Source organism: Hyaena hyaena, unplaced genomic scaffold, assembly GCF_003009895.1.
Source record: "Hyaena hyaena isolate Hyena2069 unplaced genomic scaffold, ASM300989v1 scaffold_1664, whole genome shotgun sequence".
Lineage (NCBI taxonomy): Eukaryota > Metazoa > Chordata > Mammalia > Carnivora > Hyaenidae > Hyaena > Hyaena hyaena.
The window spans coordinates 19,011-31,354 of record NW_024082300.1 but is presented as its reverse complement, the minus strand read 5'-3'; the positions used below and the strand labels follow the sequence as shown (position 1 = coordinate 31,354).

Here is a 12,344-nt window from a genome sequence, read left to right as displayed (position 1 = left end):
CCAACCTCTAGTCTTGTTTATTTCTGAACACTGAGAGGTCTGAGCAAAAGAGAGTGAGTTCTTCCAACGTACCCTCAGATTCACATGGAGAGGCAGAGAACAACAGCTCCTTTTTCCATCATTGAGGCTGGCAAAGTATAAACTTGATTAGGGTCACCTGTCAGTATTTGGCCATGATTTTTCTGAGGTAGGAAGCAGGAGTGGAAAGGCAGACAGAGCAGTAGTCTGGATAAACACCTATTTCCCAGCCAAGACTCCCAGGAATGGCACAGGTTGGGCTCATTCAAGTAGAACCTAGGCTTCTCCTCTTAAAAGGCTATTGTAGCAGCTGTCTGGATTCTATTTTTCTGGCCGTGGCCTCTGTCAGGGCAATTTGAAAGAGGGAATTTTAGTAATAAATCCCCTACATCACACCACTCTCCCTTTCTAACTTCAGCAAGATTATCTCTGAAGGGCATTTAATTCAGTCTCTAAGATCTCCTCAGGGTCACTGGTCAAAGTGATCTCAAAGGGCTCTACATTCTTCCTTCTGAAACTTCAACCATGTGTTGTATTTCAGGGAGTTTATTAGTGTAAGAGACCTGCTTAGAGTTACTCAACTCACCAACTGTCTCTGGACCCATTGTTAGAGCACTGCAAACACTAGTTTTCTTTGAACTCTTCTGTGGTATCTAAACCAGCCAACTGGGGGAGCTTAGCCAGGAAGTGGAGGCCAAAGAGAAGTAACAAAATTCTTCCAAAACCCAATTAACACATGAATAGTCCTTTAGCATTTTCCAAGAATGCCCTGTAGCTTCTGGTGTCTTTTCCCAAGACCTGTTGGCATGGCAAACAAACTCCATGGGATCCTCTAGCACCGTCCGTGACCTATGGGCAAAATGCCCTGCAGGACCTTCACACTCTTGCAAATGATCTGTTGAACACCCTTATGGAATGTTCTATGTTCTCTGCTAGCACCTCCCAAAGGTGACTCATGGAATCTTCAGGTGTTTTGCTTTTTGAGAATAGCATTGTGCTTAATTGACTACCTAGTTGATATGTCAATTTGTCAGGATCTCAGCAGAGCTGGAGAGAACCAAGCTAGCAGGTGTCAAAGATATCAGTTTAGATAACGAACCAAAATTAAAATCATAGTCAAGTTTTTAAACACTGCAATAATATAAGCATGAAGCTAAGTCAAAAAAGGCACTGGCTACTCCTTGCTTTATTTTCCACCATGGGATAGCACCAATGGGGGGTCAGGGAGATCAGATGTAGGCATTGTCTCACTGCTAAGGGGTCCCTGAACAAAAAGCTTCTACAGTTTACAAACCAGAGAACCTAGAGAGGATTGAAGGAGGACCTAGTAGTAGAAAAGCACTGAGCCAGAAGGGAGAAAAAAAATGTCTTCAAGATTCTTTCTCTCCTTTCTCTGATAAGGAGGTCTCAGAAGAGGCACTTGAGGAAGTCATTGGCTGAAGGCCCCGGATTAAGAGGCCTCTGGGTGGCGGTGCCTGTGGGCTAGCAATACAGCTGTGAGTAAGGGCACACACAGCCAGTCAGGGGCCTTGACCTAACACAACTCCTTTCAGAGACTGTACTGCATTGGCTGTGCACAAAGTCTGCTCTGAGGAGAGCAGTTAAAGCCTTTTTAATTGCCTGTTGTTGGGCCTGGAAAATTGCACATAGGTTAGTAACAAGGAGTCAGTCTCCTTAGACATTAGGGGAAAATACACACATACATACATACATACCAGAACAAAGCAAATCTTAAAAAAGGGAGAAGAAAGGGCATGATAAAGATAAGAGCAGATCAATTAAAATTAAAGCAGGCAAACAATAAAGAAGCAATGAATTAAAGTTTATTTAGTTCTTTAAAAGAATTAGTAAAATTGACAAACTGCTAGCGAGCATAGCAATTTAAAAAAGAAACTAGAGATATTTCTGTAGATCCTGAAGACTTCAAAGTGACTATGAAGCATTATATACACATAAATTTGACAATTCAGTTGAAATGGACCAACTCCTCAAAATCTATCAAAATAAATCCAAGGATATGAAGCTGGTTTAAACACTCAAAAATCAAGCAATGTAATCCCCCAAGTCAACAGGTTAAAGAAGAGAAAATATTTAATATCAACTGGTGCATATTTTACAAAATATGCAATAGGAGCATATTTTACAAAATCTAACAACTTATGATTTTTAAATTCTCAGTAAACTAAAAGTAGACAGGGGAAATTCTCAATTTAATGAAGAGCATCTGTAGAAAAACAATATTTCACATCATGTTTAATGTTGAAAGACTGAATGTACTTCCCTCTTAAATTGAAAACAAGGCAAGGATCCCTTCTTTCACCACTGTAATTCAACACGGTACTAGGAGTTCTAACAAGCACAGTAAGACAGGAAAAGGAACTTAAAGACATCTAGTTTGGAAAAGAAAAGAAAATTAAACTGTTTCTCTTTGCAGATGACATAATGGTCTATACAGAAAATCCTGGGATGCCTAGTGGCTCAGTAAGTTAAGCATCCGGCTTCAGCTCGAGTCATGATCTTAAAGTTAGTGAGTTCAAGCCCCATATTGGGTTCTGTAATGACAGCTCAGAGCCTAGAGTCTGCTTCCTACTGTGTGTGTTTCTCTCTCTTGTGCCCCTCCAGTGGCTGTGCTCTGTCTCTCTCTCTTAAAAATAAATAAACGTAAAAATGGAAAAAAATCTCAATGATTCTACAAATAAGAAATTTTGAAATAAATGAGCTCAGCAAATTTGTAGAACACAAGATTAACATATAAAAATCAACTACATTTTCATGGGGTTCCAATAGTTTCTTTTTGCTTTTGTTTCTCTTGCCTCAGGAAAATATCTACAAATCAGTTGCTATAATCAATATCAAAGAAGTTACTGCCTGTGTTCTCCTCCAGGATTCTGATGGTTTCCTGTCTCACATTTAGGTCTTTCATCTGTTTTGAATTTATTTCTATGTATGGTGTAAGGAAGTGGTTCAGTTTCAATCTTTTGCATGTTTCTGTCCAGTTTCCCCAAAACCATTTGTTGAAGAGACTATTGTTTTCCTGTTGGATATTCTTTTCTGCTTGTCAAAGATTAATTAACTATATAGTTGTGGGTTCCTTCCTGGGTTCTATTCTGTTCTGTTATGGGTTCTATTTTGTTCTATTGAATACATAGATGTCTATTTTTTGTGTAACTACCATACTGTTTTGATCATTACAGCTTTTTAATACTACTTGAAGTCTGGAATTGTGATACATACTTCCAGCTCCGCTTTTCTTTTTCAAGGTTGCTTTGGTTATTTGGGGTCTTTTGAGGTTCCATACAAACTGAAATAAGTCAGAAATAAAAATATATTATTTCACTCATATGTGGAATTTAAGAAACAAAACAAGCAAACAAACGAGAAAGAAAAGAGAAAGAGACAAACCAACAAGCAGAGTCTTAACTATAGAGAACAAACTGATGGTTACCAGAGGGGAATTGGTGGGGCGGGGGGATGGGATGGGTGAAATAGGTGATAGGGATTAAGGTGTGCAATTGTGATGAACACCAGGTATTGTATGGAAGTGCTGAGTCATTAAATTGTACACATGAAACTAATATTACATTGTATTCTAACTGGAATTTAAATAAAAAGTTTAAAAATTCAATATATTTTTTATAAACTCACAATTAGCATATTGAAACTAAAATTAAAAATACAATTTACAGCTGATAAAAAGAAATATTTAGGTATAAATCCATCAAATTATATGCAAGACTTATGTCCTGAAAATTACAAAATTCTGACAAAAAACAAAATCAAAAATAAGTAGAAATGTCTTTGTTCATCCCTGTTAATTGAACTTCATCAAAATGAAAACTTTTCCACTACAAACAACCCTACTAAGAGGATGAAAATGCCAGCTACTAACTAGGTGAAAATATTTGCAAAGCACATACTTGGCAATGGACTCAGATCAAAAATAAGAAAAAAACTCAACATTAAAGAAACAACCAATCCAATTAGAAAATGAGCAAAGGATACATAGAGACATTTCACTAAAGGGAATATTCAGCTACAAATAAGCTCACATAAGAACATGAAAAGATGTTCAACATCACTAGCCATTAGGGAAATGCAAATTAAGATCACAATGACATATCAATAAACATCTATTAGAACAGTTAAAATAACACATAGTGGCAATAACAAATAATGGTGAGACTGTGAAGAAACTATATCTCATATACTGCTGGTTGGAATGTGAAATGTTAAAACTACTCTGGAAGAGTTTATAGTTAGTGTCTTAAAAAACTAAACATAATAAACAACTGCCCTACTTGGCATTTATCCCAGACACAAATATCTACACATGTATACTAACGAGCCCGACTCTCTGATGACAGCTTCTAAGTGGGGCTGCTTCCCCACTTTGGCTTTCACCCCACATCTGGTAAGAACTACTGAGAAAGCCTGGGGCTCCCTCCTTAGGTCCTGCTGGGAAGGTCAGAACCTGAGAACTGAAGTAAAGGAGCACCCAGGGGAGAACAAGAACACCAAAGTAAAATAAGTAAGCTACACCAGGAACTAATAAAAAATTCAAAAGTAAGCAAGTACAATTTAATAAAGTAAAAATCAATAATAGAAAAATCTGGTTCTGTGAATACCAAGAAAATGAAATTGGCAATTGTGATCCAATAAAAATTGAGAAGACTAAATTTGAAAATTGGAATTGAGAAAAGAGGCAAAGACTATGAATAGAGACAATAAAACATAGAAAAACACAAAATATTATATATGACTTTACATATGTATTTGACAACTACAGAAAATGGATGTTCTCTCTGGGGGTGGAGAGATTATTTAAAATAGCTCAAAAAGAAATAGAAAAATTGAAGAGACTAATTAAATTTTGAAAATATTGTAAAGGTAGTTAAAGTCAGTAGTACAATTTAGCAAATTAAAAAGAGAAAACATTCACAGACTGTGGTGCTACCTCTCCAGATTGCTTTTTACTTTGCAAGCATACAAGGCCCACATGGAAACAACTTTCTAATGGACCCACAGTTAGCATTGATCTTGACACCACTTACTCTTGTGTTAATTTCTTCCAGCACAAGAAAGTGGAAATAATTTCCAATGATCAGGGAATCTGAACCACCTTGTTATATCTCCTTTACTGACACTGAATGGTCCTGTCAGTGGTGCTACAAAGAATCAAGTTGCAATGAGCCCCACCAACACAGTTTTTGATACCAAATGCCTGAATGGATGTAGATTTGATGATGCTATTGTCCAATCTGATATGAGACAGTGGCCCTTCATGGTGGTGAATGACGCTGGCAGGCCCAAGGTCCAAGTAGAATACAAAGGAGAAACAAAATGTTTCTATCCAGAGGAGGCATCCTCTATGGTTTTGACAAAGATAAAGGAAATTGCAGAGGCCTACCTTGGGAAGACTGTTACCAATGCAGCTGTCACAGTACCTGCTTACTTTAATAACTCAGCATCAGGCTACCAGAGATGCTGGAGCATGCTGGAACTGTTGCTGGTCTCAGCGAACTTAGAATAATCAATGAGGTGGGGCGCCTGGGTGGCTTAGTCGGTTAAGCGTCCGACTTTCGCTTAGGTCATGATCTCGCGGTTCGTGGGTTCGAGCCCCGCGTCGGGCTCTGTGCTGACTGCCAGCTCAGAGCCTGGAGCCTGTTTCAGTCTGTGACTCCCTCTCTCTCTGACCCTCCCCTGCTCACGCTGTCTCTCTCTCTCTCCTAGAAATAAATAAAACATTTAAAAAAAAATAATCAATGAGGCAACTACTGTTACTATTGCTTATGTCTTAGACAAAAAGGTTGAAGCTGAAATAAATGTGCTAATCTTTGACTTAAGAGGTGGCACTTTTGATGTGTCCATCTTCACTATTGAAGGTGGGATTGTTGGGATCCAATTTATAGCTGGATACACCAGCTTAGGTGGAGAAGACTTCGACAACTGAATGGTCAACCATGTTATTGCCATGTTCAATCACAAATGTAACAAGGACATCAGCAAGTACAAGAGAACAGTCTGTCACCTCCATACTGCTTGTGAACATGCTAAGTGTACTTTTCTCCAACACCCAGCCCAGTATTGAGATTGATTCTCTGTGTGGAGGAATTGACTTCAATACCTCTATTACTCATGCCCAATTTGAAGAATTAAATGCTGACCCGTTCTTTGGCACCCTGGATCCTGTAGAGAAGGCCCTTGATGATGCCAAGCTAAACAAGTCTCAGATCCATGATTTATTGTCCTGTTGGGTGGTTCTACCCATATCACCAATGTTCAACAACTTATATAAAACATCTTCAGTGAGAAGGAAATGAATAAGAGCATCAACCCTGATGAAGCTGTTGCTTATGGTGTAGCTGTCCAGGAAACCATCCTTTCTGGAGACAGATTTGAAAATGTTAAAGATTTGCTACTGTTGTATGTCACTCCTTTTTCTCTTAGCTTTGATACTTCTGGAGGAGTCATGACTATCTTCATCAAGTGCAATACTACCAAACAGATGCAAACCTTCACTACCTACTCTGATAACCAAATGTACTCATTCAGCAGTTGTTCAGTTCAGGTGCTCATTCATCTGTATGAAGGTGAGCATGCCATGACTGAGGATAACAGCCTACTTGGCAAGTTTGAACCCACAAGCATACCTCCTGCCTCCTGTGCTGTACCTCAGATTGAAGTCACTTTTGATATTTATGATAATGGTATCTTCAGTGTCTCTGCTGTGGATATGAGTATGGGAAAAGAGAACAAGTTTATCACCAGTAATGACAAGAGCCATTTGAGCAAGGAAGACATTGAGCGTATGGTCAGGAAGCTGAGAAGTACAAAGCTGAAAATGAGAAGCAGCTTGGAAGACAACGTGTCTTCCAAGAGTTCAATTGAATCTTACGCATTCAACATGAAAGCAACTGTTGAAAATGAAAAATTTCAAGGCAAAACCAATGATGAGGACAAACAAAAGATTCTCGACAAGTGTAATAAAATCATGAACTGGCTTTATAAGAACATGACTGCAGAGAAGGAAGAATTCAAACATCCAGAAAGGAACATTCAGAAAAAGCTGAAGAAAGTCTGCAATCCCATCATTACCAAACTGCTACCAGAGTATAGGAGGCATGCCAGGAGGAATGCCTGGAGGTCTCTCTGGTGCTGGAGCTTCTCCATCTGGTGGTGCCTCCTCCTCCGGGTCCACCATTGAAGAGGCTGAATAAGCCAACCTGAGAATAGACCTAGCAGTGTTCCACACAAAGTATTTGAAGGACCCAAATTTGTAGCAAATTCCATGGCAGTTTTAAAGTCGAGCTGCTATTGTAAATAAACTGGACATTCTTGATACTTGACTATGGAATATCTGCACAGGGGAGAGAAATAAACATTGCATTTTATAATCACTGTATTATAAGTGGCAAATATGATGCCTTAAGTAAAACTGTACTTAAAATTGAAAAAAAAAAGAAAAAAAAGAAAAACACAAGCATATGATAGAAGGTAAAAAGCTAACTACCAAAATTTAACTTACATTCCTGAAAAGAGCAGCAAACCCAAAACTACAGGTAAACCAGGAATAGAAGGAAATATCCTTAATCTGATAGACATTTTCTTCAAGAAATCTAAAGAAACATCATAATTAGTAGCAAAAAAACCCCAGGGCATTTCCATGATACAGTTTTAAAATAAAAATTTGTTCATCCACTCATTCATTTATTGCTACAAGTTACTATTGTACAGGAAGCTCTTGCTAATATATTAAATAAAACCAACTAAACAAACAAAATTGAATATTAGAAAGGAAAAAATCAAAACTGTTATTTATTTATTTACCTATTTACTTATTTATTATTTTTATAGATCTTTATTATTTTATAGACAGTAGGGTAATTTATTTTAAACATATAAGGTATTCAGTTGAACAATTAATGAACTAACATGAATTAACTTTAAGAGGTTAAATCAAAATTAACACAAACTATTTAAAAAAAATCCTATGTAGCAGCAGGGACCAATAATAAAATTCTCTAGGAGAAAATTATCCCCCATTTACACTAACAAAAAGAAAGACAAGCCGTGTGAAAAATATACCTCATAAGTATATCAAGATAATTTTTTTAAAGTAATGGATTAGAACATCTGAACAGAAACCCATCCTATGATTTTGACTGAGAAACTCTGTATTATTAAAATACTGGTTCTTCTCCACTTAATCTACACATTTAGAAAGTCCCAATCAGACTTTTAGTCCCAAATAGTGGACTGAGAACATTTCTATCTTCTCCCTCTCAAGGTTTCATTTAAATGATAGCGAAGCAAGAAGATGTAAGAAGACACTTGAAAAAGGGAATTTAACTATTCCACGATCTCAAATCCACCCTGGAAGGATGGAAGGGTAAGAGTATGTGCGCTGCAGCAGCATGTGCACCCTGATTTGGGTGCAATATGAGTGAGCAAGAGTGAGGACACGTAGGTATGCTCAGCCACATGCTACAAGTGGTTCCTAATGTGGCACCGATGCTCTGCCCCTGATTTAAAAACTAAACTTGATTTCCACATCCACCATTTGGTTACATTTAAGTGGATCATCTGATTTATCCTGAGATCTAGCATCCCCAATTCACTTCCACTCTCTCTCTCTCTAAGCCTTTCTGTATTCCCACCAAGCCCAAGGTCACCCAATCTGGCCAAATGGATGGCTGTTGATGTCTCTGGATATCCGTGTCAAAAAACATTAACTTTGATACTTCAACGATCCTCAGGAGTTAATTTTTTAATTAATTTATTTATTTAAGTTCAACTTAGTTAACATACACTGTAGTAGTGTTTTCAGCAGTAGAACCCAGTGAAACATCACTTACACATAACACCCGACAAATGCTCATCATCCTTAATGCCCATCACCCATTTACCCCATTTCCCCACCAGACTATCCTCTAGCAACCCACAGTTCGTTCTCCATATTTAAGAGTCGCTTATGGTTTGCCTCTCTCTCTGCTTTTATCTTATTTTTCCTTCTCTTCCACTTCCCCTATGTTCATCTGTTGTGTTTCTTAAATTCCATATAAGAGTAAAATTATATATTTGTCTTTCTTTGACTGACTTATCACTTAATACATTCTAGTTCCATACACACTGTTGCAAATGGCGATATTTATTCTTTTTGATTGCTTGGTAATATTTAATTGCATATATACACCATATCTTCTTTATCCATTCACCAGTAGATGATGTTTGGGCTCTTTCTATAATTTGGTATTGTTGATAGCACTGCTATAAACATCAGGGTGCATGTTTTGTATCTTTTAGATAAGTACCTACTAGTGGAACTGCTGGGTTGTTGGGTAGTTCTATTTTTAATTTTTTAAGGAACCTCCACACTATTTTCCAGAGCAGCTGCACCAGTTTGCATTCTCACCAACAGTGCAAAAGGGTTATCCCTTTTCTGCATCTTCACCAACATCTGGTGTTTCCTGAGTTGTTAATTTTAGCCATTAAGCTACATGTGAGAGGAGTTAAAACCATAAAGTTCTGAAAGAAGACACAAGAAAATGTCTTTATGGTCTTGGGGATAAGCTAAAATTTCTTAGAAAAAGTGTGGAATGCATTCACCAAAGAAGAGAAAATAAAATTTACTTCATCAAATTTAAAAATTTTACTTACCAAGTACACCATTTAAAAAGCAAAAAGACAGGCATAGGCTGAGAAAACAAAGTATGCAATAAATACACCTAACAAAATTTTTATTCAGAATATGTCAAAATGTGCAAAAATCAATGAAAATGTACAACTGAATACAAAAATTAAAGAAGAACTTGAACAGACACTTTTCAGAAGAAAATATCTGTAAAGCTAATAAACATTTGATTAGATGTTCATATGCATTAGTTAGTTATCTGAGAAATGCAAAAAGAAAACAACACAACACAAAAAACTGTGCTGTGGTATATCACTACATATGCACTGGAATGCCAAACTTGAGACTACGTATAATCCAAATGTTGGGAATGGGGCAAATTAACCTCTCATACACTGCTTTTCAGATTGTAAAATGTGCAACAACTCTGGGAAACTGGTGCTTTCAAATCAAGTTTGACCAATTCTTACCCTATGTCCTCACAGTCTACTTCTAGTTGAATACCTATATTAGTTTTATAGGACTGGCACAACAAAGTATGACAAAATGGGGGCATAAGCAGAAATGTATTTTTTCAGAGTTCTGGATGCCAGAGTCTCAGATCAAGATATCCACAGGGCCATGCTCCCTCTAAGGGCACAACAGAAAGAGCTCTTCAAACCTCTATTCTGGCTTTTGGTAGTCCTTGGCTTGTGGCAATTCTCCAGTCTTCTAATGGCATTCTCCCTTTGTGAATACCTATGCCCAGTCCCCCTTTTATAAGGACACCAGACATAAGAGTTTAGACACCACTCTGCTTCAGTTATGATCTTATCTAACAAACTATAAATGCCGCTATGCTATTTCCAAATAAGGTCACATTCTGAGATAGTGGGGGTTAGGACTCCAATGATATAATTGGGGGAAACACAATCCAAGCCAAAAAATACCCAACAGAAGTAAATGCATACATTCACCGTGGCTGGGCGGGGGGGGGGGGGGGACTATTGTATAGATCAAAACAAGTTAGACATAAGAATCATACACCCTGATTCTTCTTATATAATGTATAAACTATAAACATTTTTTAGCGTTTTATTTATTTTTTGAGAGAGAGTGCATGAGCAAGGTAGGGGCAGAGAGCAAGAGAGGGACAGAGGATCCAAACCAGGCTCTTTGCTGACAGCAGCAAGCCAAACGTGGGGCTCAAACTCACAAACCATGAGATCATGACCTGAGCTGAAGTCAGATGCTCACCTAACTGAGCAACCCAAGTGCCCCTGAACTATATAAACTTTTATATCAACAATCACAGGTTGATGGAACCTGTGAAGTGAGGACCCATACTGTGGAAGTGGTGTGACAGTGAAAATTAACAGGGGAGATGCATGGGAGAACCTTGTGGGTAAAGGGAACATTCTGTCTTCATCTGGGAACTGGTCGTTCTCTGGAGAGAGAGATAAGCAAAGATAGGAAGGAGGATGACGATGAGGGTAATAGAGAGGGAGGGAGGAAGAGGAAATTAAAAAGAAAGACATAGATATAATTTTTTTCCCCTGAAGTTCCCAGGAGACACATTGATACACAAGAGATATCCCAGAGAACCAGGTCACATCAGTTGATTTTTCAGGAAAGTAAAGTTTTGGGGCTTTCACCCAAAATAAAACCATCTGCAGTATTTACAGAACAGTGAAATAATTGACCTTAATATTATGATGCTTGAATTCCCAATCCTCTGTGTTTCCTGTTTGAGAAAACAAGAGTATGGCTATATATATATATTTTAAAGAGTCCTCTTATACCATGCACAGAGGTATTTGAATCCCATAAATGGGATTTCAAATGTGGGATTGTGGAGTTCCCTTAGCTAAGTCAGTGGCACTGAAGCTAGTGCCACTTTGTCATGATTGTTCTGGTTTCCCTATTTGCATGTCCTTACCCCCAGAACCATTCTTCACCCCTCTCTGCCTAATCTGTATCTCTGGAAGCTGATACACAAAGACTTATATTATTATTATTATTATTATTATTATTATTATTAGCCTCCATAGAAGCATTTTCCTCACCTCTGCACTTGGCCAGTGCCTCCCTTCATTCAAGGGTAGGTTCCACACGACAAGGATTATGCTTATTTCATTTTCTACTCTATGTCCAAGGCCTAGAGCAACAATGCATAGGATATAGTAAACACTCAAATATTTGTTGAATATTGAAGAATGGATAAATAAACGAGGATGTAGGTGAATAAAGCAGGAACACATATTTTCGGGCCAATTCCACTAGTGACACAGGAAATAAGTCCACTTCCTTATACTCAATTTATTATTACATGAAAAGCTAATTTAAAAAGCAAGGCAGAAATAATAAATGCAAAAGCAATGAGGGAAATAGAAAATCACCATTAGAACAACACAGTAATAATTGCTCCAGGCAATTGATGAATACTAAAATTAGTGAGTGGTACATTGAAAGAAACAGGAGTTTGTATAATCTTAAAGTATCTCCTGCAAAATATTAAATGACTGTGCTGGCTTTCAGATATATTTAGAAATTCTTCAATATGACTCCTAAAAGGTAAAGCTCACTTCACCTCCTGTTGAGTGTGCACAAAAGTAGTTTGTTGCTACTAATGGACAGAACAGGGCCTCACAGCCCTCACTTTGTTGCAGGGGCTACTCTGTGCAATGTAAAATGTTCAGAAATATCTCTCACTTCT

General features: G+C 37.7%; 1 pseudogene; it reads left to right on the top strand.

Moving 5' to 3' along the window:
- Positions 1 to 5,030: 5,030 nt before the first annotated feature.
- On the top strand, positions 5,031 to 7,235 carry LOC120226376 (annotated as a pseudogene).
- Positions 7,236 to 12,344: the final 5,109 nt, after the last annotated feature.